Consider the following 22,910-nt stretch of genomic DNA (forward strand, 5'->3'; position numbering starts at 1 on the left):
TCTGTCTCTACTTTTTATGGATGGCACTGGCACTCAAATTGCACAATCAGTTCAGACATCTAGACTTGCAAAAACTTTAATTTTTTAGAAACAGGGTTTAATCTTCTGCCAGATCAGCTCCCTTAACCACTATGCTGGTCTCACTGCATGGAGCAGAGACCAAAAGACTATGGTGGTAGACAACAGTTCAATGATACATGAGCACAATTCCCATTACTTTCAAAAGAATGGTGTAACAGACTGTGCCTACATATCACCTAAAACTATGCTTTGGTCATCATATGAGAGTTGAATAATTCATCTAGTATGCATTACTATTAATGAACACAGAACAAGAACTGGTATGAATACAGAATTGGGTAGATTTTTCTTATTCATCTATAGTAAGCAAATTACTATATCGTGATTAGAAAGAGGTAGTAAGTTACCAATTTAGCCAGTGTATTCTACTTAAATATTCTAGAAGCATGATTACATTTTCATTTTGGTACCTTCCTGTTCCTAAAGAACATCATTTATTCATTTTTAATGCTACATTTGCCTTTTATAATACACTCTTAAATTTAAGTGTTTAAAAGTGTTTTGGAATACTGATACGATAGCAACTGAAATGCTATTTTCAATTAAATTGTATTAGTTGCTGGTTCCTCATTTCCTAATGATTTTAATCAGAGATGAGTCTTTAGCATCAAATAGGATTGGTCTTTCTCTGAGAACTAATGATATGATAACAGTTCAATCTTCCACAATTTTTTTTCTTCCAAGTACATACAGTTGAATGATTTCATCTCGTTTCCTCCTCCAGTTTATGCAGATTCTAATCTCATCCATCTCTGGTAACTATTTAATAGATTCTCTTTTCACTGATATTTACCTACCCAGGATACAGAAGTCTTACTAGAAAAATCTTATTACTGTTTAAGTACAGTAATAAATAATTTTGTCAGGGCTTTTTTTGAACTCTTAAGATGGATGATTTATAGAACACTGAACAAATTTGTTCCAAGGACAATGGACATAATAAAGTTTAGCTTCCTATAGGTTCATGTTCTTTGTCCTCTGAATGTTTATACATTCCCACTGTAACTCTAATTTCTCAGCTGTGTCTCATTTGCCATCTTCACCACACAAGAAGCAACATGCGCTATGGCCAGTTCACAGGAAAAGCGTTTTGGCCAGCCAGCCAGCTGCTGGTAAACAGAGCAAGTGACAGCTGACTTCTATCTGCCTTTCCCTGACAAGACCCTGATAGGGATTTTCTCTACTAAATTTCAACCTTGTGAAAACTGTTAGGAAGTTAATTACGTTTGAGATATTTCTCTCTGAAATTTGACTGAAGCTAGTCAAATAGCGTAAAAATTACTAGATTAATTGGTACTTGGTTATACATATACTAGGTACTTGGTTATACATATGACGAGTACGTTTGTATGAAGACTGAACACCACACTGCAAGAGCCACGCTTAAAAATTCTTCATAAAAAATTGAAGTTGTCTTTGCTTCCTAAGCTTTTCCTGTACTTATGTTTCTCTTCACTGTATCTCACCTCTAGGACTTGAGCTATTCCAGTGGTAGATTCTGGTCTGGTTTAGGCTGTAAGTAGATTTACTGGAACCCACCAACATTTCAGATTAATAGCACCTTCTGCGTGCATCTGGAAGGTTTTGTACTTCTTGCTGTTCTTCCACTTTCTTGAGCAGCTCTTAGCCATATAAGTTGTGCCTGGCTTTTTCCAGTAGAGGCGGAACCTATGCTCTGTTTCATGCTACAGGGGCCTCAGTAGAAATAATCAAGCCAGCTTTAAATTCAGTGCTCTTTTTGGGTTACTGCAAAAGCAAAACAAAAAAAAAACAAAACGATACCCACCACCAACTCCCCCTTCCCCCCCCTCCCCCCAAAACTTTTTTTTTGGGGGGGGGGGTCAGAATTTTCACTATTTCCATACCAGTTCAACATCAGAGTCACACAGTTCTAAAGCTGAGAACATTTTAGCTGATATAACCCCAGCTCCTTATTTTACTAAGCTACTCAAGTATCTAATCTTCCTAAGATTTGTTGAATTAAATTCCATCAGTCAACAGCCATTACCCATTCTTAGTCACTCCCTTTGAGAAAGAAGTTACCTCTCCTCAAGTATAACTGGATTATTTAATCAAAATGCATCAGTATGCTGTAAAGTGCTCTGGGGCTATGCTGGTACTAGCCTGATTCATTACAAAATAATTGCTAAAAAATAATAATAATAAAAGCTATACAGGCCTCAGTTTTAGCTACTGATATCAAAACTACTAACTTTTTAAAAAAGTCTAACAAAATCGGTGAAGGCTAGCAAGTACGACACTCCTTTAAAAAAGAGAAAGTAAGATTTAATCAACATAAGGACATTTGTGTCAAAATTCTGAAAGATGATTAAAAAAAGATTCCTACCAAATAGCAAGCAGAAACAGCAGAGTAACCTGCTCTTAGCATATATAACATGGGCAATACATATCCCCACATTCCTGTTTGCATTAGAACACATCTTTTGGAAAACCTTCCATTTTAACAACTTCATAAAACCAGCATTGCTCATTAAAAAAAGAGGCTTCACAGTAGAATTTTATTCATTAAAAGACTATATTAAAAAGTTTTGATAGTTTTAAGATACAGGACTTACCTTATATTTTATCCTCCTTTGATAGTGTCTGTTTCAGCACATTTCTGGTGAATTTGAAAGTAAAGACAGGAAAAACAAAATCACAAGAAATGTCACAAAAATAACTTATAATAGAGTTGCATAGTCTACTACACCTAAAAAACTAAAACCTCGACCATATGAGTTGCTCTTTCTCAACTTCTGAAGTTTTGTGATGTCAAAGTATCTTACTGGGTTAAAAATTCCTAAGGTAAACTAATTTCAATACACTTCAATTTGTTAGCACTTTTCATGTTAAGTCTTTCTGGTTACCTCTGGGAAGGATAATAGTGCTGGTGGTGCATCTCCCACTCCTTTTAACTCAACTACAATACACAACACTCGAGTTAGAGCTCCTTCAAATCAAAGATGCATAATCCCTTAGAGCTGGAATGTCTTCACAGCTCAAACTGTAAGTGCTAATTATGTCTATTCACTATCTCTTCATTAAGTATCAGAAATATATTTTAGGTATCAACTGATTCCAATATGAAGGAACCTTTACAAAGAAAGAAAGAGACTGTTCACGAATGCATTTTGGCTTTTTGTTATGACAACAACTCAAATGTATTTGTTCAATCATCAACATTTCAGTTATAAATATACTGCAGAGAGTGCGTGTGTGTGTGTGTGTGTACACACATATATATATAATTATGTCATTGGAAATATACTGTGTACTATATTTAGAAAATTTTGAAAATATTTAAAGTTAACATTTAATAAATGGCATTTCATACAATATTAGTTTCTAGTTAGTTTCTATTAATTTCTAGTTTTGATCCCATAAGTATCCATCTAAAAGGTCCAAGATACAAGTTACGCACACGAAGTTGTTCTTGTTCTGAGGAAAAGTCTTGATAGCTAGGGTTTTTCTTCTTTTAAATGTTTGCATGCCTAAAGACTGAAATGGATGTTATGGCTTCTATATGTATCAGTGAAAGAGGTAAAAAATTAGAATATTAAAGAAAAAAAAACATACAAAAGAAAGAAGTTACAGGAGGGAAACACCAAAAAGAACTCAAGAAAGAAATGGTCTACAATAAAGTCATTTCCTCCCTACCTCCCAATAATTATTTATTCAATAATCTAATTACTGGCTTAAAAACAAAGTATAGTCCCTACCCAACATCATATTAATCCATAATAATTTCATCAATTATCTGTGTTGATTTTCAGGCTGACAAACAAGGGCTCCAATTTATCACCTATTTTTAAGCACAGAAACACTGAATTTGGCTGAATACTTTTCTTGCTAACTCATTCAATAGAATTTTGAAGGTTTTTTAATTAACTCATTCAACAGAATCCCACAAATTAAAATTGTTAAATATTAATGGGATTTTCTTGCTACTGTACGACTGGTCCTAAAAGTTCACATATATCAAGTCCAATTTCCTACACTTTCCCAAATATAACTCAATTGTTGAAAGGTGTTGTACACTTCCAATAAGGTACTAAGAATTCTCAGCTTCCATATGTTTTTATTTCATTAATAACTGCTGTGATTAGCACCGCCATGGTCAAATTTTAAACACAAGTCACACCACAAAATATTTAGCCCTAACTAATTACATAGGGGAGAAAACTTCAGAGAGGAGCTGGATTAACTGTCAAACATCATGGAAATAACTTCATGAAATGCCAGCTGTACCTTTGCTGAGATCTCTAAAACACCAATTAATTCAAAATCTGGGCATTCTTCCGCCATAAAGGCAAAGATGCCACGTCAGGAAGAACTGTAATCACCTTCACATAAACATGAACTTTAGAACACTCTGTACTCACAGTAGTGTTTGTTTTTTGTTGTCTTTTTTTTTTTTAAGGATGACTGATGTTAGCCTAAACCTTTTAGACATATTTAAATCTCTCTGACATATTGACAGTAAAGTTATGAGATGCCAGTGTACTGCCTGTAGAATATAAATGAAAAGATTATTTTGATATTTACTTGATTACAGAAATTATTAATTTTTAACTGTATTTTTCTACATCAGCTAGGTTTCCTGCTGCACGCAGCCACCGAAGTCACAGCAGCAGCAGTCCCGACTGCATTGATACAGCCCCTACAAGCAGTTTCCTGCACTGCGTACAGTGAGATCTCACAGAAACCAGTACAAAAAGCGTGTAAGCCGCATAGCAGCAAATATATTTAGTTTATTGGCACACAGGAAACATACGGTAGCAGAGCACCTCACAGTGCGCCTTCCCTTCAGGAGAAGGTCACTCTTCCACAAACGTTAACTGGTTTTTATGCGTTTAAGAAACACATCTGTGCTTACAGATTTTGAAGACACGCTTTGTGTTTTATGCGCAGCGCTGCTTCAACCAACCACCCTAAAACGTGTGCAAAAAAACAGCAACCCGAATCTCTCAACGCCGCCTGAGGCGAGCGCTGCTCCTTCCACAGGTAACGCGAACGCGCGCTGCGGCCGCTCCCCTCGGGCTCCGCGGCTGCGGCCCCTCCAGCCCGAGGCCGGGCCCCGCTGCCGGGACTCGCCGCGGGACGCACCGGAGCCCCGCAGCGCCGCTGCGGCGGGGAGGCGCCGCCGCCTCCGCAGAGCGGGCCGCGGCGCGGAGGCACCTGCGCAGCCGGGCGGCCGGGCCGGGCCGGGCCTGGCGGGCGGCTGCCCCCGCGGCCTCGCCGGGGAGGCGGCCGGAGCGGCGCGCGGCCCCACCGCCTCCCCAAGATGGCTGTGGCGGCGCTGCCCCGCGCGGGCGGGCGGGCGAGGCCGTGCAGCAGCCTACCCGGGGGCCAGGTGGCGGCACCGGCTCCCCGCCGCCGCCCGCCGGCTCCGAGGCGCGGCCCCGCTGCCGTCCCGCCGCGCCCGTCACGTGACGCGCGCTCCCCCACGGACCCCGCGCGGCGGCGGCACCGTCCGCCCCTCACTCACTCGCTCGCTCCCTCGCTCACCCTCGCTCGCCGCCGCCGCGGACATGTCCTCTCGCGAGCTCTGCGGCCGGGCCCGCCCTCGGGCGCGCGCCCCGGCGGTTGGCCCGCGAGCCGGGGCGGGGAGGCGGCGGGCGCGCGCCGGCAACGCTGCGGCCGCCGCGCACATGTGGGAGGCGGGGGGCGAGGAGGCGGGAAGGGGCGGGGGCGGGGCGCCTGCATCCGGGAACTCGCTGCCCCCCCCGCCCCGCCCCCGCGTTGGCCGTTGGTCGCGTCGCTCCTCAGGGCGCGGGGGCGCCCCCAAAGCGGCTCCCTCAGCGCCCCGCGGAGCCGCCCGCCGCGCCGGGCCCTCCGGTCCCGCCGGCCTGGAAGGCTTCACGCCCGGGCCGTGCGGGCGCGGGCAAAATGAAACGTGCCCCGGAGCCCCTGTGCCCCCCCCGCCCCCTCAGCCTGAGGCGACTGTGCGTGATGGCGCGGCAAACCGATGGGGGAGGAGGGGGAAATCTTCGAAGAGATTCTGGAAACCCGATGGTGCACACCTGAAAATATGCAATAGAAAAATGACATACTCGTTCCGCAAGCGGCACATGAACGTGCAGGCACAGGAATGAGCTTGGTTGCATGTGTTGCGCAACGCCGTGCTCGCAGCAGCGAGCTCTCTGCTAACGCAAACGGAGTTTTGCTAATGCAGAGCTGGTCTGTTTCATGAGTAAACTGCATCAGGCCCGTAATTGTGCAACTTAGTTCTTGCTCTCTGTTTTTTTGATTCACAGTTTAAAAACTGAGCCGCCACTGGGTGGATTGCACTAATACGGCTGATTTATTAATTGCAATTTGCTAGTTATCAAGGAGCTTGCAAGGAAACTGCACCTGCTTATGCTACTTGGTAACAAAAGAGAAGATAGTTCCTCTGCTGCGAAGAGCTTTTCAATGCATTTACTCAACAGTGATACCACAGGCAAAGAGAACATGCACATGAATAAAAAAAGCCCATTTTTAATTTCTTATATTGTTAAAATGTTAGACAACACTGAGATGTACTTCATTGTAGACTAATGCTTTGACATTCAAAGAATTACTTGTTTGAATTGTTTTAGTGAGTTGAAAGGGATTATTATTTGGTTTGGCTCTTCAAAGAGGGTACGTATTTTTAACATTCCTCTAAATTACAAATAGCTATGCGGATTTTATCCAATTTCAGAAACAAACTAGAAATAGCAATGACCTGGACACTTAGCAATAAACTGTGTAAAGATCTCGTTAAAACCTATGACGTACTTCTGTCATCCATTGAATAAAATAGTTCAGATGTGAGCCTACTGTTAAAACCAGTGATGCAAACAGCTACAAATAAGTACTCAATTTAGAGTGTAGCATTTAACAAATTAAATTAGAATTACAAAACGGGTAAGGTGAAATTGAATAAAATCTTTTTATAGCCGAAATTTCAGATTTCTAAGAAAATGCAACAAAGCTGTATAATGGCGCAGAGATTAAGATCTTAATTCTGCACCAGTTTAAATCAGTTGGTATTTTGCATTATTTGAAGAAGATCCTAAAGCTTTTGAAGCTAAGGCAAAATGATAAACCTATTGATTCAATAGATGTCCAAATATCACGTACTCAAACTGAGAAAAATGGTGTAAAGGATATACCAAATTCAGGACAAATTATTACATAAGACTGAAAAGCTATTGACAAAAGCAGCAGAAAAGGCAACAGAGATATCCGTAACAGGGAAGTAGGTAAGACTGATGCAATTAAAAAACCCTTTGCAATAGACAACTATTGGAATATCTTTAGTTCAAGGCCTCTTTCCATTGAAAAATGTCTTTAACATGGTCAGAAATTTGTAAGGATTCATTAAAGACATTTACAAACTGATCTTTATTCAGCAATATTGGTTAATTATCTGTGTTTTAACATAAACCAGGGATTCAACTAACACCTCTGTTTTTACATTCAGTTTCTAAGGACAAATCAAGGAGGATTCATCAAATCATCCAGATGACCACACTTGGAACTTGACGTTACTACTAAGAGATAAACTCTATTTGGCTCCTACTTGAAAATATGATTGTTCTTGTTTCATCCCTTCCTTTCTAATGCACCTTTCTAATACATAATGGTATCTGGACTTTAAGATCTGTATACTTTATCTGTATATTGTCCTTCAAAATTACTAAATCTTTGGTGCTGCCCTCCCATATAGAATCTTAATTTTTAATATTTTTTGAGTAAAAACTTGGTCTTGGGAATTCCAAGAAAACTAATAACTAAACAAAAAATCCCCATCTACAAGTTCAACAGTGTATACAAAACCTAAAGTAACAGGGCAAAAGAAAAGATGTATAATTTAAGTTCTGGTCATAAGAATTTGGGGTATGTAAGGTACTGAAGATAAGAAGAGAGATAATTAGCCAAAGAAATTAGGTTGTGACTTTTTTCTCCTTCAAAGTACACTGAATGGCAGGATTTTTTGCTTTATTAATCTTATTGGAATGGCTTCCGTTATGAAGAATGCTTTATTTTCTGTTTTCCTGAAAACACAAGAAACCCCTTTGCTAGGGAGAGGTTACACAAAGTTCAGACTGCCTCTTCACCTTTTTTTCCTTTAAGTTAGCCAACTGACTCAATACATTTCAAACTGAGAAAAAAAGGATTAGCTATGATCCCACATAGCCAGTAACATTTTGTTCATAATTCTATCATGTAAATAAGAAGGAAAATACAAATGTCTACATAATTATTGCAGAAATACAGATTACATCTTTACTAAGTGTTTTATACAGAATATGAGGAAACAAGCATTAGGAAAGCATTAGATAAAGCAAATGTTACCGGTTAGCCTCAGTAGCCTACAACAGATACGTTGTACTTACGCATGAGCTGTGACATCTTTTTAATGTCACAATGCATTTTAGATTATTCTAAAAGACTGAAGTTATTTCAACTGCTGCATATACTAAAGCATCATCAATTAATTGATTAGAATGGTATAGACATGGTTCATATTATGGAACATCTGAATACTAACAGCCTGAAAAAGAAAGTTTCAGAGAAAAAGATGAGTTTAAAGGTTGGCATTAAACACAGTTGATACTCGTCTTCTGAAGGTATTTGAGCTTTTTTAAACAAAACACAGTGATACTAGCCAGTGAATGAAAAGGAAGATGCATTTAAAGAAGCAAATAACTACTTTGAAATAATTTCTCCAATAAATTCACTATATGGAAATTGTCCAACTCAACACAATAGCTCTTGTCTTTTGAGCACCACCTTTCCTGTCTTGGGCGTGAACATATACAACACTTCCTTCTCATTACAGAGAAGTTCAGCCTCAGAACTCACTATTTGCCTCCAAGAATAACAATAAACTTTATATTCCATTACTTACAATAGAAGTAAGTATAACAAACAGAGGTAAAATGATTTTAACTGATAGAGTAATGCTGTTGTCTGAAAATATGGACCTAACTCTCCCTCTGTTGCTTCCAAACTAATCTCCCATTGTTATAAACTGCTAAAAGTGAAAAGCAGACCAGTGGTACAGCATAAGTATTTAAAAATCCATGTTAATGTACACATCTAAATATTTGTTGTGATTTATAACAAATAAGTATTTTGTCATGCAGTTGTAAGCTCTGTATTTTAGGAAAGGATTGTTTATTTAATAAAAAGTACAAAAAATTGTTTTGAAAGTATTCAGATACTATAGATGCTTTTCAGGTCTAGTACAAGCATTATATAAAGAATTTTTTTTAGAAATTTAACACAGTGTTCATATTTATTATGCATTAAAGACAATTCATTACTTAAAACATAAATTAAAAATATTCTGTAGTTAAATTTAAATTGGTACAAAAATTATCAAACCTACCCATATAGTTTTGGGTATTTTTACACATTTCAAAGTCATATTAAATTCAAGCCAGTATATTAAAATGAACAGCATACTTGTCTGAAATGTAGTATCTGTAAAAATCTTACATATCATCTGACACCTCAGTCATCTGAATTTTTTCCAAAAGCTTTCAAGCAGTTCTTTCCCCAAGCATAACAGAAAAGAGAGGTTTTCCAACAGGTCTGCTAGACCAGCATGTCTGTACATGGGTTGATCAAGAGAAGATGCATGTTCAATTGTCAAGAAATATTAAGTAAGAATGTCTTGCTGTTACTCCTGCCCATATATATAGCTGCATATGAGCATGGAGTTTCACTGCTATTAATGTAATAACCAGTGTAAGAGACTGACAAGTTATCAATAATAACTTGCTACTGTTGTTTGTAAAAAGGCATTGTCTCACAGTTCCTGTGTTCTGCAGCTGTTCCTATCTATTTTTCTGCTATGGATATATAACTATTTAGTAACTACACAAAAGAATTACTCTAGCATTTCTGGGGAGGAGATTCATATACAACACTTAATAATACCACATTCCATGTAAACTTTAATGAAGAATTTTTAAAAATGTTAGTGTACATTTTCAAGTAAGTTTTTTTTTTATTATCCTAATCTTCAGGCATTGTGAGGTTCATTTGTAATATCCTTCTCAAGAAAGCACTTGAAGTCTGTATGTTCTAATACAAATAACTGAAGTACTTTGTTTAAAACATAGCCCAGTTCATGCAGCTTCAGAGACGAGCTCTATTTGTGGGTTACCTTGCCAACCACAATTAGCGCTTACTCAGATGAACTCTATCATATGGTTACACCCCTGTACAAACAGAAATATTGTATCATTGATTTATATACTAAACATAAAAATGCAATTTTCTTATTGTTTGTTATTTAAAGATATAAAGAATATATTAAAGAAGCTTTTAAGAATTCTTTAAATACTGCTCTAGAACATGTGGAAAACATACCTTCATTGAAGCACTGAAAATCATATATTCATATGCATAAAATCAATTTCTGCAAAAATAAGCATTTCAGAGTATTTCTGTAAATCTGCCATTATCCAAGAATACCAGTGAGTCATTTGCTTTGTTTCTTCTCTGCTCAGGTTCCAGTTAGTACATAGGGCTGGGGATTTGGGCTGAACATGAGTGTTTGTTTATTGAATGATTAACCCTCTTAAGGGGTTTCATTAAACATTATTAAAATCCATCAAATCAGAAAAGCGTTTTATAATACTTCTCTGCTGTTCAACATATTTTTGTCAAAGTAATTCCAGTTTTTCGAATATATCCATGGAGAATCCACAGTCCACAAAAGAACAATTAACATTAAAGCCTAAGAGAAATTCAAATACAGGCAATGATTGCAGAAATTGTTTATTTTTAACAAATTTTGCTCAAGTCCAAGGTAGAGAGAAGGAGAAGATACAGAGAAAACACTCTAGTAAAATTGCAGACATGGTTACCTTATTCTTGCTTTCCAAAGAGGTAAATGCCCATTTCTTTGGGTAGGTCTTCAAGAAGGAGTATCTTAGCTTTTGCTAAGATACATATATCATCTGTGCTCTTTCATCATTCTAGGCAGGTTAAGTCCTCCAAGATTTGCACTACCTGCAGAAAAACAAATGCAGTCATTAGCCTTGGCTTCCAAATCAAATCATGTCAACTACAGACTTTATGTGGGATATTTCATTTCTTGGCAGAATTTATTGAATAAATACCACAGTTTTGCCCTGTAACTTTTGGGGTTACAGAATAGTAGTGCAGTTGACTTACAATTGAGCAAGTTATTTCAAAAATATAATGAGAACTGGTTTACTATGGCTACTGCTAGTGTATATAAATAGTAATTATTATAGTACAGTAGTACTTAAAGACCTTAGATCAAGATAAGAATAACAAAACATGCTATGGTCTGTAAAAACAGTGAGATAGAGTTCTTTCTGCAAAGATTACAAAGAAAATTTCAAATAAATTTACATTTTCACATCAGTAACCTCTAATTAATGAATACTAAAGCATGTTTCCTGGAAAGATGTCTAACTATGTGTATAATGAAAATTCTTCTATGCCACATAACTGGCAATATTTGAATTCTATGGAAATGGGTTCAGAGATTAATAATCACTAGGTACATGAACAAAGGTTAAAGGCATAAAAATTAGTACAAATGTAAAAACCATGAAACTTGCCACAGAATTTGGAGAGCTGACTGATGATCAAAGTGGACAAGAAGATCTTAAGGAAAATAAGGCCATAGGGAAAAAAAATCCACTTAACATTTGTGTTCATTACAGAGGAACCTAAAGAGGTCCTTAGAATTTTCCTTTATGGAAAATGAGTTTAAAGAACTGTCTCAATTTGAATTGTCAGTAGAAAAGATTTTAGAACAAACTGGTAAAATGAGCAAAACTAGAGAATAAAAAGGAAGTCAAATATGGCATTGCCAAATTATTAACTGCGGTGTGTGAACTGTTGCTTAAACTGGCCTTGGAGTCAGTTAAATCCGGCCTAAGGAGTAAAGTTAATGTATGTGGCAAGGGAAATCCAGAGTAAACAACCAGTAACTGTGACTACTGTCCGGGGAACAAGATATAAACACAATAAAAATAAAATTAGTATATAAATAAATATACATAATACAGTTTAGAAGAATCAACAGAGCTTTCATAAAGAGAAGTCATGCCTCACAAGTCTTTTTGAGTTATTTCGAACATTTAGGGGATAAGGTGACTTGTTGATACAGTGTATTTGGATTTGAGAAAGCTTTTAACAAAGTATTGTAACAAAGGCTCTTATACAATAGAAGCATAGTTAAAAAGGGATGGTTGTCTCACAGATGAACAACTGGTAAAATTGGAGAGGAAACAAAGGATAGGAACATTTTTATATGTACATTATAAGGTTTCCAATTTTGGCTACTTTTGGGGGCAGGATGTTGGTCTAGATGGACTTCTGGTTGAAACCACAGTAGCCATTCTTATCTTTGTATGCTAAGGAAGTTGAAAGAGAAATTTAGCTTTAGATCAAAGCATAATAGTTAAGAACAAAACCAAAAAAAAACAAAAACAAAAATCTTCCACCAGATAACTGGTTAAAATAGAAGAAAAACTAGATAAACCATTTTGGCAAACAGTTTTTTAATTTAAAACAGCCATGTTACAGAAACAGTGGGCTGACCTTATCTCTGCCATAGTTTTATTGCATTTTCTAGAGAAACCTACAGTGATTTTAGCCCAGTGATTATACAAAGGGGTCTTGATGTCCAGAGGCAGTGATCTTGCAGTTTTAGTCTCCATTGCCAAGTTTAGTCATGATGACCTTACTGAATGTAGCAAGCTAGGTGTCATCAATGACTTTGTGAATGATCTTAAGTGCTGTTTTCTGAGGGAAGAAAATAGAAATGGCCAATGGATGCGTAAGAACTGTTCAACAATGACTTGTCAGCGAGAGGAATCTGTGACTTATGCTGTGCCCCAGGTTCAATTAAAAAAAAAAATCCAATATTCTCATAAGGATTTCTCGTATAGGTTCTCATAAAAGAAAACAATGTTACACATGGTTACATTTAAGACAAAAATTATAACTCATAATCAAACATTGGCTGTTACTACATTAGGTGGTAGCACTAACAAAGCAAAGTTATTTATATTACTTCTAAATAGAAGGTCTTGCACTGAAGTTTGACTAGTCTGTCATAAGAAATAGATACTTTGTTAATGGTATTTAAATCCTATATTTTCATTTGTGTCTGATGGTTGAATGTTAATGATATTAAGGGTTAAAAACTTCAGAACCTTCTAGTTGTTTTTACTTTTCCCAATTTAAAGAGCCAACCAACCAACAAACATAAAGGAGAAACTTCATTAAATATTTTTGTTTCTGAAAAACCAAAAGTATTCATGAACTTTTGAAATTCAACATTAAGAGCAGAAATAAATACAACTAAGACACTGTTCCTAAACCTTTTCTTATCCTAAAAAAATTACTGACATCTGCACTTGATATGTCTTCAATAGTGATAGTGATCCACATGTCACTATAATAATGTTTTAATTAAAAAGCAGTCAATGCCATCAATTATAACTAAGTTGCCTCATAACTCTTTTCTGTAGCTAGCTTTTTAATAATATGGGAGTGGAAGGTGTACACGTATTGTTTGAATTATTCCCACACACAATTATTTCTTCTATTTTTTTAAACTTTTTGATTTATAGTGTAAGTGAGGTGTTACACGTTATCTCCTAAAAAGCAGTGAAATAAGCCAGGAGTTAGGTATGGCTCAACAAAAACGATTAGCTACAATCTACCAGCTGCACTTACAGTCTGAATATACAGTTTATCCAAATCTTTCCATTTTTTTCTCTCCTTAAATCCTATTCATAGCTTCCTTTTTTTGGTTATTCCTCCTGTGGGGTACTGGTATCCCCAGTATCAGTATGCTTTTGCCTACATTAGGCCTTTCTGCCCGTTTTCCCTCTTGCGTAGACGCAGTCCCACCCCTCAACATGTGTGTACTCCATACCTGCTGCCTCATACCTCTGTTCTTGTTTGCTTCTTCCTTTCAGCAATAGGAAACATGCCAGAAACTGCTGTTCTTTCACGTCTCAGCAACAGTCCTGCAGTTCTGCAGAAATTTGAGGCTTGCAGGGATGAGATCAAGCTGGCAACAGGCATCTGCCTACCCATAGGCTGCAGCTTTGGTTGCCTGCTTCCTGTCCTTTCACTTAGTAGCAGGAGGGAAAAAGAGATGAACAAAGATAAACAAAACAGTCTCATACTCTCTCCTCTGCTTCCCTTTCCTCCAGGTATACCAAGAAAGAGGGGAAGAGGCACTATTGGCTCTCTCTACAGCAAAAAAATTGTCTTGCAACATATCCTCATTCTGTAGTTCTCCACACCCATTCCCAGGAAGTAGGCGAATATAAATGCCCAAGTTGGTAAAGCTGTTTCTGTGACGTTTTATACACTATGTTAATTTCTATCAAGTGAAAATCTTACTTAATAAGCAATACTCTTTGCCCTAAACAGCAGTGCCCTTAACAGCGGTAAAACAAGGCAGTTGCTCAAAATTTAGGAGCTATAGCTAGATTGTGGGGCTACATAGAACTGCTGCTTCCATGACTGCTGATGCATCTGAAAGGACATGAAAAGATATGGACTAACATGTGGATTTGGGCCACTGGATCAGGTTGTTTGAGAAGTAAGTAGATGTTCGCTGTGTGGCTGGAAAGGCTGCTGCAGTTTGCAAACGTAACTTGGGAAGTTTTCTGTATATCTCTTTGGAAAACAGTTTTGTAGAGAGCAGAAGATAGATTCTGTGGTTTGGCAGAGGACTCCAGCATTCAGTCTTCTCGCTAGTGATAAATAAAAAGCCCTTGTGGTAGTACCTACCTTATTAGTCTTATTTAATAGTCTTATTTATTGGCATCCAGTAGAGGAACTAGCAAGAAGTATCACTTACCTGTGTAGCAGACCTTGCAAAAGCCTTCTGCCTTTGTACCATGCAACTGTAGAAATGGAGCAACAGGTCTGCTGTGACTGTTGAATATGTCTGTCTTTCCAAGTCATGTCTTCCTGACTTGGAAAGTATCTTTTGCTTTAGACCACATCCTCCACAGGCTTATCAATGTTACTCTGCTTCACAATTGGTTCATTTTGTGACTATCAAAGATCTGGAACTGGTAATTAACTCTCACTTTAAAATGATTACTCATTTTATTTAACCCAGTTACCAGTGTAGTGTGTTTACATTGCAGAAACTTGGGAGCTAAGCATGGGTTATTAGCAGGCAACTCTTTATTCTGAACTGTCAGTTGTGTCTCTTGGTCTTATAAGAACCAAGATTTGTGAAGTCTCTGGTTATGCCTCAAAGCATTTGAGGAGAGGGTATTTTCAGTGGGGATATCTGATATTTAGTTTTGGAACGTTGGCAGCCAGCCCTTTACTTATAATGAATAATTTGTCACACAGAAAGGTAGTTGGTTAATTTTAATTTTTGTCAGTATGCCCAGAGATGGGTGTCTGGTCATTAGAACAACATCCTTAATACAAATCAGAAGAATTATTACAACTAATTCACCACCATCATGGGAAAAATTCTGAGATTTTGTTTATGCAAATTCAAATTGATGATCAAAACACAAAACCAAACATATGCTATTCTTGCCTTTTCCATGATGCAACTTCAATTTCTCATGTAAAGCTCAGGCCTGAGAGGAAGAAAGCACTTAATTTGGTACATAGGAGATGAAGGCTCTTCTAATTTATTATCTCCAGTCCATGGTCTGTTTCTACCATGTGATAATTGAGACCTTTTCCAAGGGATGCAAATATCTTGGTGCTCATCTTACTTTGTCATAGAGCGTTTTGAAATATAGTTATAATGAAAGTTTGGCAAAAGAACAGTTTAAGATGTAAAAATAGCAAAATGTGCGGAGGCTGCTGTTCATTTTATAAGTCAAAACTTGTGACTAAGGAATGCTGCTTAGCAACAAATGGGGAAAATCTGAAGATGATCACATCATTTTGCACTCCCTGAAAATTAATTATTCACATTCATCCTACCTTTTAAGCATAGTCTTTTCCATGTCCCTGTTCTGCTTGTTCCTTGGGATTAGAACTATGCAAATCGTTCCGTCCTGTAACCCAGTTACTATCACCAGTACTCCTGTTGATGCAGATGTGATGAAGCTGTAAAGCTCTAGCTAAGACTTCTTCAGTTCTCTGTTCCATCATGCTGTAACATAATGCATACTTACCCTTATGGACCACGACATGGATGAATTCTAGGAAGGAAGGGGACCACAAACCTATGCTGTTTCTGTCGAGGGATGTTTCTTTAAGCACATTCTTCTGTCCCAACTAGTACCATTCACCAACCCTTGCCCTAACTCCTACACAACTTCTTCCTACATCTAGTTCACCAAAAGTTTGTTTCCATATGCCTTTTTTCATGTCTTCAAAAAGCACAAGGTTACTTTTGTTTCTAAAATTGATTTTTCCTAGGAAATTATTAGGATCCTAGGTTGAAAAACTTCTTTTAGAAATATTGCTAACAAATTATTCTCAGAATGTGGCATTTGGGAAGCTGTAAAGTTCCCAGTTGATTCACTGCTACTGACATCATTCAGCATGCACAGGATGGAAAGCATAAATACATTATTTTAAGTTGGCAAGTGGCGTTTGATTTATTTATCTGTAGATGCTTTCTATGTGAATCAAGACTTATGTCAACGATGTCATTAATCAATTTGCCAGGCTTACAATATAAGCACCTCTTAGCCAACTGAAAAATCCATTTGTATAAATAGTTAAGAAAGATGTGATTTGCATTCATATTCAACCGGTATGTGCCACCACAGATGATATCTTGTCAGACAGATCGCAAGAACTCTTTGATGGGATGTTTCCACTCTTCAATGTGGTGAATTTCAGGTTCAAAATGTAGTTTTGACACACAGTAGTGTGGGAGTTATTAGAAAAGTTACATTTTTTTTAGTTTCTATTTAGATCTAAAGCTAGGCACCCTAAAGCAAGGATACCGTTTTTCTTCACATATAGAGCTAGGGAAACTTTGGGATGAATTATTCAAGAACTTAATTAGGGCTAAGACAACATATTCTAAAAAGATTTTTAAAAGATTTAAAAAGACTCTTGTCATACATTTGTTATTCTTATGACTTAATCAATAAAAACATTTTTAAAGGCTTGATTTTTCAAACCCATCCATAATTATTTCAAATACTACAAGTGTCCTCAATTTTTCATATTTTTTGCTAGCTAGCATAATAATCACGTTACAGAGGCAGAAAATCAGGAGCATTATATGCTTTACAGAGAGGCAGTTACAAAAGAAGTGCAGTTACGAAGAAGCTCAATCTGCACAGGTATTTTGCTTTCTTTTTTTTTTTTAGATTGAACATGAAAGTGAAGTTATGAGAATACTGATTATGACTATTAAAATCAATGTGCATATGGACAGCTATGCTGCACAGGGTCAAGAGATCCGACTTGCCTGATACTGTTCCCTGAGAGTGGCCAAAAAAGTGGATGCCTAGGGAATACTAGATGATATATTCCCAGACTCTATTAATTTGTACCTTACAGACTTTCTGAGCCTTAAAGTGGTGTGGAGACATGGACAAGTAGTATATAATCCAGTCAGCTAATGATGATCAAGTACTGTTTTCACTGAGGAAAAGAAACCCACGTTCTTCTCATGAACATCAGGCCCTTATTAAGAATTCTAGACATCCCTGGCATAGTACTTATTGGGAACTAAGCTGGATTTGTAATGATAAAATTTGAGGTAGTCTTGACAGGCAAGTAATCTGATATATGAACATAATGCAAAGTGATATTACATACATTGAGTACAGTGAGTATACTATGTATACTATGATATGCTTGGAAAAAACCTTCTTAAATACTTGAATGCTACTTTAATTTATATTAATTTGTATTATCTATGGGAAATCCTTCAGTGTTAGTAACAGTCTTTGTGCTCTCATGCTAACATATTTTGAAAGGCAGAGCGGATGTTAATAAGCACACTTATAGAAGTAATTTTAAACCTTTACAAGCTATGCAAAGGGCATATTAAGGGATACTAATTCTTCTTAGGTGGATTACACTTATGAAATGAAATAGAGCCACAGTCCAAGCTGATCCAATTTATAAATACTTGAATATCTAATTTTGTGTTTATTTAATTTGCTAATAATCTTGCTTATTGGCATTTATTTTCTCCCCCCCCCCCCTTTTTTTTTTTTACAGTTAAAATAAACTGGTCTCATTTACAGATTGCTTGCCTGAATTTGGAGAAACATTTTTGACTCTTAAAAAGGCACATTATAATGACTGCTAAATAATGAAATCTTTGTGATTGCTCATATATTAATTCTCCCATGTCCTAGTTAGTTATTAAAAGTAAAGGTGGACTACACCTGGAGTTACTATTTATGCTTTGCAAAAATCAGGTTTCCATTGTTACCAGAAACTGTCAATCTAGGTGGGTGAAGAGATTTTCTAAAAATACAAAACAAAAACATTGTGTGTAAAAATGTCTCAAAAGCTTTGCTGCATAGTTTTTCCTCATGGCTGTGCATTTTTCACAAATGTGCTCAATCCAAAATGAGCAATTGCCTCAGCAGGGTGTGTGTGTGTGTGTGTGTGTGTGTGGGTGTGGGTGTGGGTGTTTAAACAAAAACCACAATTTGTGAGGATGTCAGGCTTTGGTTTATGTGTATGTATTATAAGTCTTTTCTCAATTAATGTCTGAATATTTAAAATGTGATGTCAGCTGCATTGTTTCACTCCCTGAGCAGAAATACAGAGTTTCAGAATACTAGCATATAATGGTGGTGACTTTTCCTCTCTTCTGCAATTTTCTCCTGTCTTTTCCTTTAAAATATTATTTATTTCCTTCTCAGTTGCTGCCACTAGGATTTCTTTTTTTCTTTTTAAATGAATTTGTTTATGCACCTACTTCTTGTTTTCTCAACATTTTAATTTTCTTAAAAATAAATATACTGATTATACCTGGCTACTTCAACACAATAGCCTCAGTTTATAGTTCCAGAATGCCCAACCAGCCTTAGAAGACCTTCCTGAATGATCATTTGACAGTCACTCATATACACAATCAATCCCTGAAGAAAATATGGCTCTTGAACGTGACCTGAACACTGGTAAACACGGGTCACGTTCCAACGAAAGTGGACTTGCTATCAGATATAGCCCGCTAAAAGCACACAGCCATTGATCCTCCAGAGTGGTATTGACCTCCAGAATGGCTGCCAGTAAACATCCTAGTTTGTGAGATGAAATGAGACACCCTCACAGATAGCTAGTGCAGAAAGCATGGGTCTTTATGTATTCTCAAATACAAAGAGCTAAAACAAAGTGTTAAAGTAAGAACAGAAGAGAGGTGAGCAGTCATGGGGGACTGAGGCATGAGGAACATGAGGCATTATGTACCAAAATCCCTGTGTCAGCACTGAAAGTTTAGCTTGTAATGAAATAGGGTATTTCAAAATTGAAGCAATGGCTGCGTTCTCACTTCCTCCCTAGGCCAAACCTTGTGCTCATACTCCTTTCTATTTATTCATTATTTCTTAACACACAATAGCAAATGAAGTTCACATCAGCATTTTAGATGAATAAAAACAGGTCATAACTGAAAAATTTGGCCCTGATACTTTTGGAATCTGCCAGTTTAAGCTGTCTGTATGCTTATGGTTAGGGTAAAGCTAACTATGGTTGCTCAGAAATCCAGATTTTCTAGGTCTGAGTGGGATGCTGCCTGCCAGGTTGAATTTCTCTGTAGAATTTGAAACTCACTTTTTGAACTAGGACTTGAACTGAGGAAGTCTAGCAGCAAAATTTTAACTTCCTTGTTCTTGACTCCATTCCACCACTTAATGCCCATCCTTCCTCTCTTTTACCCAGAAGGAAAAATGAGACTAACTTCTAGAAAGTTTTTAATCGGTGGATTAGCAGTGCCATAGGAGAGGTATCATACTGGCTCCCAAAGCTATACTGGAGGTGGCGGGATGCTTCTTCATGTGGCTGAGGCTGGGTGTATGGACTTATCAGCACCAGGAATCAAGTGAAACTCTTCAGTGTACGCCAGTCCAAAAAGTATCACTGGACACAATGGAATTAAGACATCTACCTTACATTAGTAATAAAAAAATAGCATCTCAGAAGCAAAGAAACATATGGATGGATAAAAAAGACTTCTAAGGTATAAGTCAACATACGAGTCAGTGTCTAGTTTCAACTTCAGGCTTCATCACAGACTTGCTTTGTCAACTTGGGCATATGCCTTTGCCTTTAGTTCTTCTGGTTCCCCATCTGTGAGACAGAATAAATACAAGTGCATGACAGAATTAAGATCTTAATTTTATCATATACCAAACAGGCACTCTCTTCAGAGTTTTTTTTGGTATCTGACTAGAAGTTGAATTTTTTCAGCCACGAATGGGTCAAGTTACATGAGTTCCACTTATGTCCATAGTCATTAAAAAAAAAATTATTTGCCTCTTAAAGGTATCAATATATTAGGGCATTAGTATTCATATAAGAAATCACCAAAACACTAAGGTTTTGAGCAAGCCTACCCGTTACTGTGCAGTGGAATTATTTGACTCTGAACTTTATATGCTACTTCTTACCTCACCTGTTTTGTTAGTGCACAGACCAAGACATAGAAGAGTCAGGTATACCTCTGATATGTTAGCAAAATATAATAGGAGCAAAAACAGAAAGGAAAAGACATTTTATTATCAAGCCTTTAAAAACCTATTACAGCCAAAGAATAAAGAAATAATGTTGAAAAGGAGTTACTGTACCTGCATAAATCTTTTTCTTTGGCTTAAGTTATTGCGAGATAAGATTTCTAGTTAAGTTCCTAATTTAAACTGTCATTACTGAAGGTAAACAAGATCTGTACAATACCTTGGGAAAAATCTGATGGTAGTCTTCCCTGAGAATACCTGAAAGGATTTCTTTTTCTTTTCTTTTCTGTATGGAAGAAACTTCATCTCCAATCTGGTTAGAATCCTTAATCCAGCTTTAGGATTTAAGCTTTTAAGATTTTTAACCGTCAGTAAACAAACACTCCAAAACCCCATTTATGTGCAGAATGTTTCACTCTTGAAATATTGTACTGTTGCTAAAATTGCATTTAGACAAAAGGTTGTTCACCTTCAGGCAATGAAACTATTTCCAAAAACAAAGGAGAGGAGATACCTCTGACTTGCAGAAACAATCCCAGCTGGCTGTTCTGGGAATGATCTTCAGAATTACCTCATTATTTATTCTTGGTGCAGTCCACCAATTAAACAAACAGTTTTATATATAGAAATAGGGATGGGCTTAGCTTACTTTTGCAGGGTCATTTTCATAGAGACAAGACACTGAAAATGTGCAGGCTCGTATTACCCAGCACAGCAGATCCTCTGTATGCATGTGCACGTACGTGTGTGTATGCATGTGCAAATGCATATGTGTTGTAAGTTATCAGCAAAGCTGATAATGAGGGAAGTCAGAAATTCCTGTTGCACAGGAGTCAAAATTCCTCTATTTGGAGTAACAATGCATGTGATATTCAAGCTACTTGAAATATGTCAGGGATCCATAAGAAAGTGAGGGGGCTGAGAGAGAGAGAAAAAAAAAAATCACTAACATTTTAATATCAGTAACATTTTGTGGAAAAATTTGAAAGCACTTAGTATTAGGTCATTCAAACCTTCCTGTCAGGCAAATATTACAGAGAAGAAGCAAATCCTGATTATATTCTGTCAGCCAGTGATGTGCAATATAATAAATTTTCTAGTATTAAAAAACAAAACAAAACAAAAACACCCACACTTTACTGTAGTAGTTATATGAGGCAGAATATGGCATAGAATAGAATATGACATCCTCACTATCTTGAAGACTACCTTTATAGACAGCGCCTCGTGCACCAAGATTTGCAACGGAACGTGCCTCAAAATTGCTGTTTTTTTTAATTTTTGACGCGGGCAGGACACTTTTCTTGAAGGGTTTCTAGATTTTTGCTATTATAGTAGAGCTGAAGGTGATCTGAACATTTACGTACCTGCTATCTCCAAGTAATGGTCATAATGAAAGTTTAGAAGAGTCAGTTAAACATAATTTGGACCCTAGAATCCCAGAATGTACTTTCAGACTGCAAGCATTTTAAATACAGTATGACACTCTAAGTTACAAAAAAAGTGGATTGATACACTTCAGAATGTATGGAATGCGTCTGTGACAAATTAAACAAATGGATTGCATACACTTTAACAGTTAGAACTGGATAATAGTTTAACTCAAATATACATTTATCTTTAAAGGTCATAGCTTTTTCCAAATCTTAATATTCACAATTTTTAAAAATGATACTTTTTTCAAAATAATTGATAACTGTGTCTCCATTTTGTATTCCGTTTTATAAAGACTCTCTTATTTAAGCATATGACTTCATTCCTGAGTAATCAAACAAATGCCCTACAATAAGAACCTGAGAAATAAACAGTCAAATTGAAAAAATATGTACTACTTGGACCGTAATAGACTAAGTGCTCCTATCCAAGTTCATTTAAGCACATCTTCATTCGTGGTTTAAACTAAGTGTTCTCACTTTTCACTAAGGTCAAAAATGTTCCTAGTAAGCCCAAATCATTGATAAGAACTGCAATCACCAGCCCCACCCACAGCTCATGGAGAGCTGGAGAAGACAGTAACTTAAATCACTCCACCTAGATTCACTGTGACAAGACTGGCAGATCTTACCGTATCATCTGAATAAGAAGGCATGAAGCAGGAACAAAGTGCATCTTGGCAACTATAAGAGCTAGGTAGGAGGCTTTGGTTGTTCAAGGAAATTTAGGGAAAGGTAGGAGACAAGTAATCACTGTTACTATTCT

At 37.2% G+C, this 22,910-nt stretch overlaps 1 protein-coding gene and 1 long non-coding RNA gene across 9 annotated transcripts in view; both read right to left on the reverse strand.

The window, feature by feature from the left end:
* The window catches only part of MRTFB (myocardin related transcription factor B), a 109,502-nt gene extending 103,882 nt beyond the window's left edge, over positions 1 to 5,620 (reverse strand). For 3 of the 7 annotated variants that reach the window (XM_067306510.1, XM_067306505.1, XM_067306502.1), the window contains exons 1-2: positions 5,570 to 5,620; positions 2,658 to 2,701 (exon numbers count right to left, since the gene is read on the reverse strand). The gene's annotated coding sequence lies outside the window, so the exon portion shown is untranslated. Of the gene's footprint in view, positions 1 to 1,547; positions 1,607 to 2,657; positions 2,702 to 3,502; positions 3,534 to 5,569 lie in introns of those variants that run through there. The other 4 variants (XM_067306506.1, XM_067306503.1, XM_067306504.1 and 1 more) reach the window with 3 other exon arrangements.
* Positions 5,621 to 7,715: 2,095 nt separating this feature from the next.
* On the reverse strand, positions 7,716 to 20,309 carry LOC106482594 (uncharacterized). 2 transcript variants are annotated; one of them, XR_010885837.1, is made up of 4 exons: positions 20,235 to 20,309; positions 13,994 to 14,194; positions 10,935 to 11,079; positions 7,716 to 10,283 (listed from the first exon to the last, which is right to left on the reverse strand). It is a non-coding gene; the product is annotated as an uncharacterized lncRNA (long non-coding RNA). The 2 variants fall into 2 exon arrangements; XR_001292191.2 differs by lacking the exon at positions 20,235 to 20,309 and adding an exon at positions 14,635 to 14,949.
* Positions 20,310 to 22,910: the final 2,601 nt, after the last annotated feature.

This window comes from Apteryx mantelli, chromosome 16 (genome assembly GCF_036417845.1).
Source record: "Apteryx mantelli isolate bAptMan1 chromosome 16, bAptMan1.hap1, whole genome shotgun sequence".
NCBI classification, from domain to species: domain Eukaryota; kingdom Metazoa; phylum Chordata; class Aves; order Apterygiformes; family Apterygidae; genus Apteryx; species Apteryx mantelli.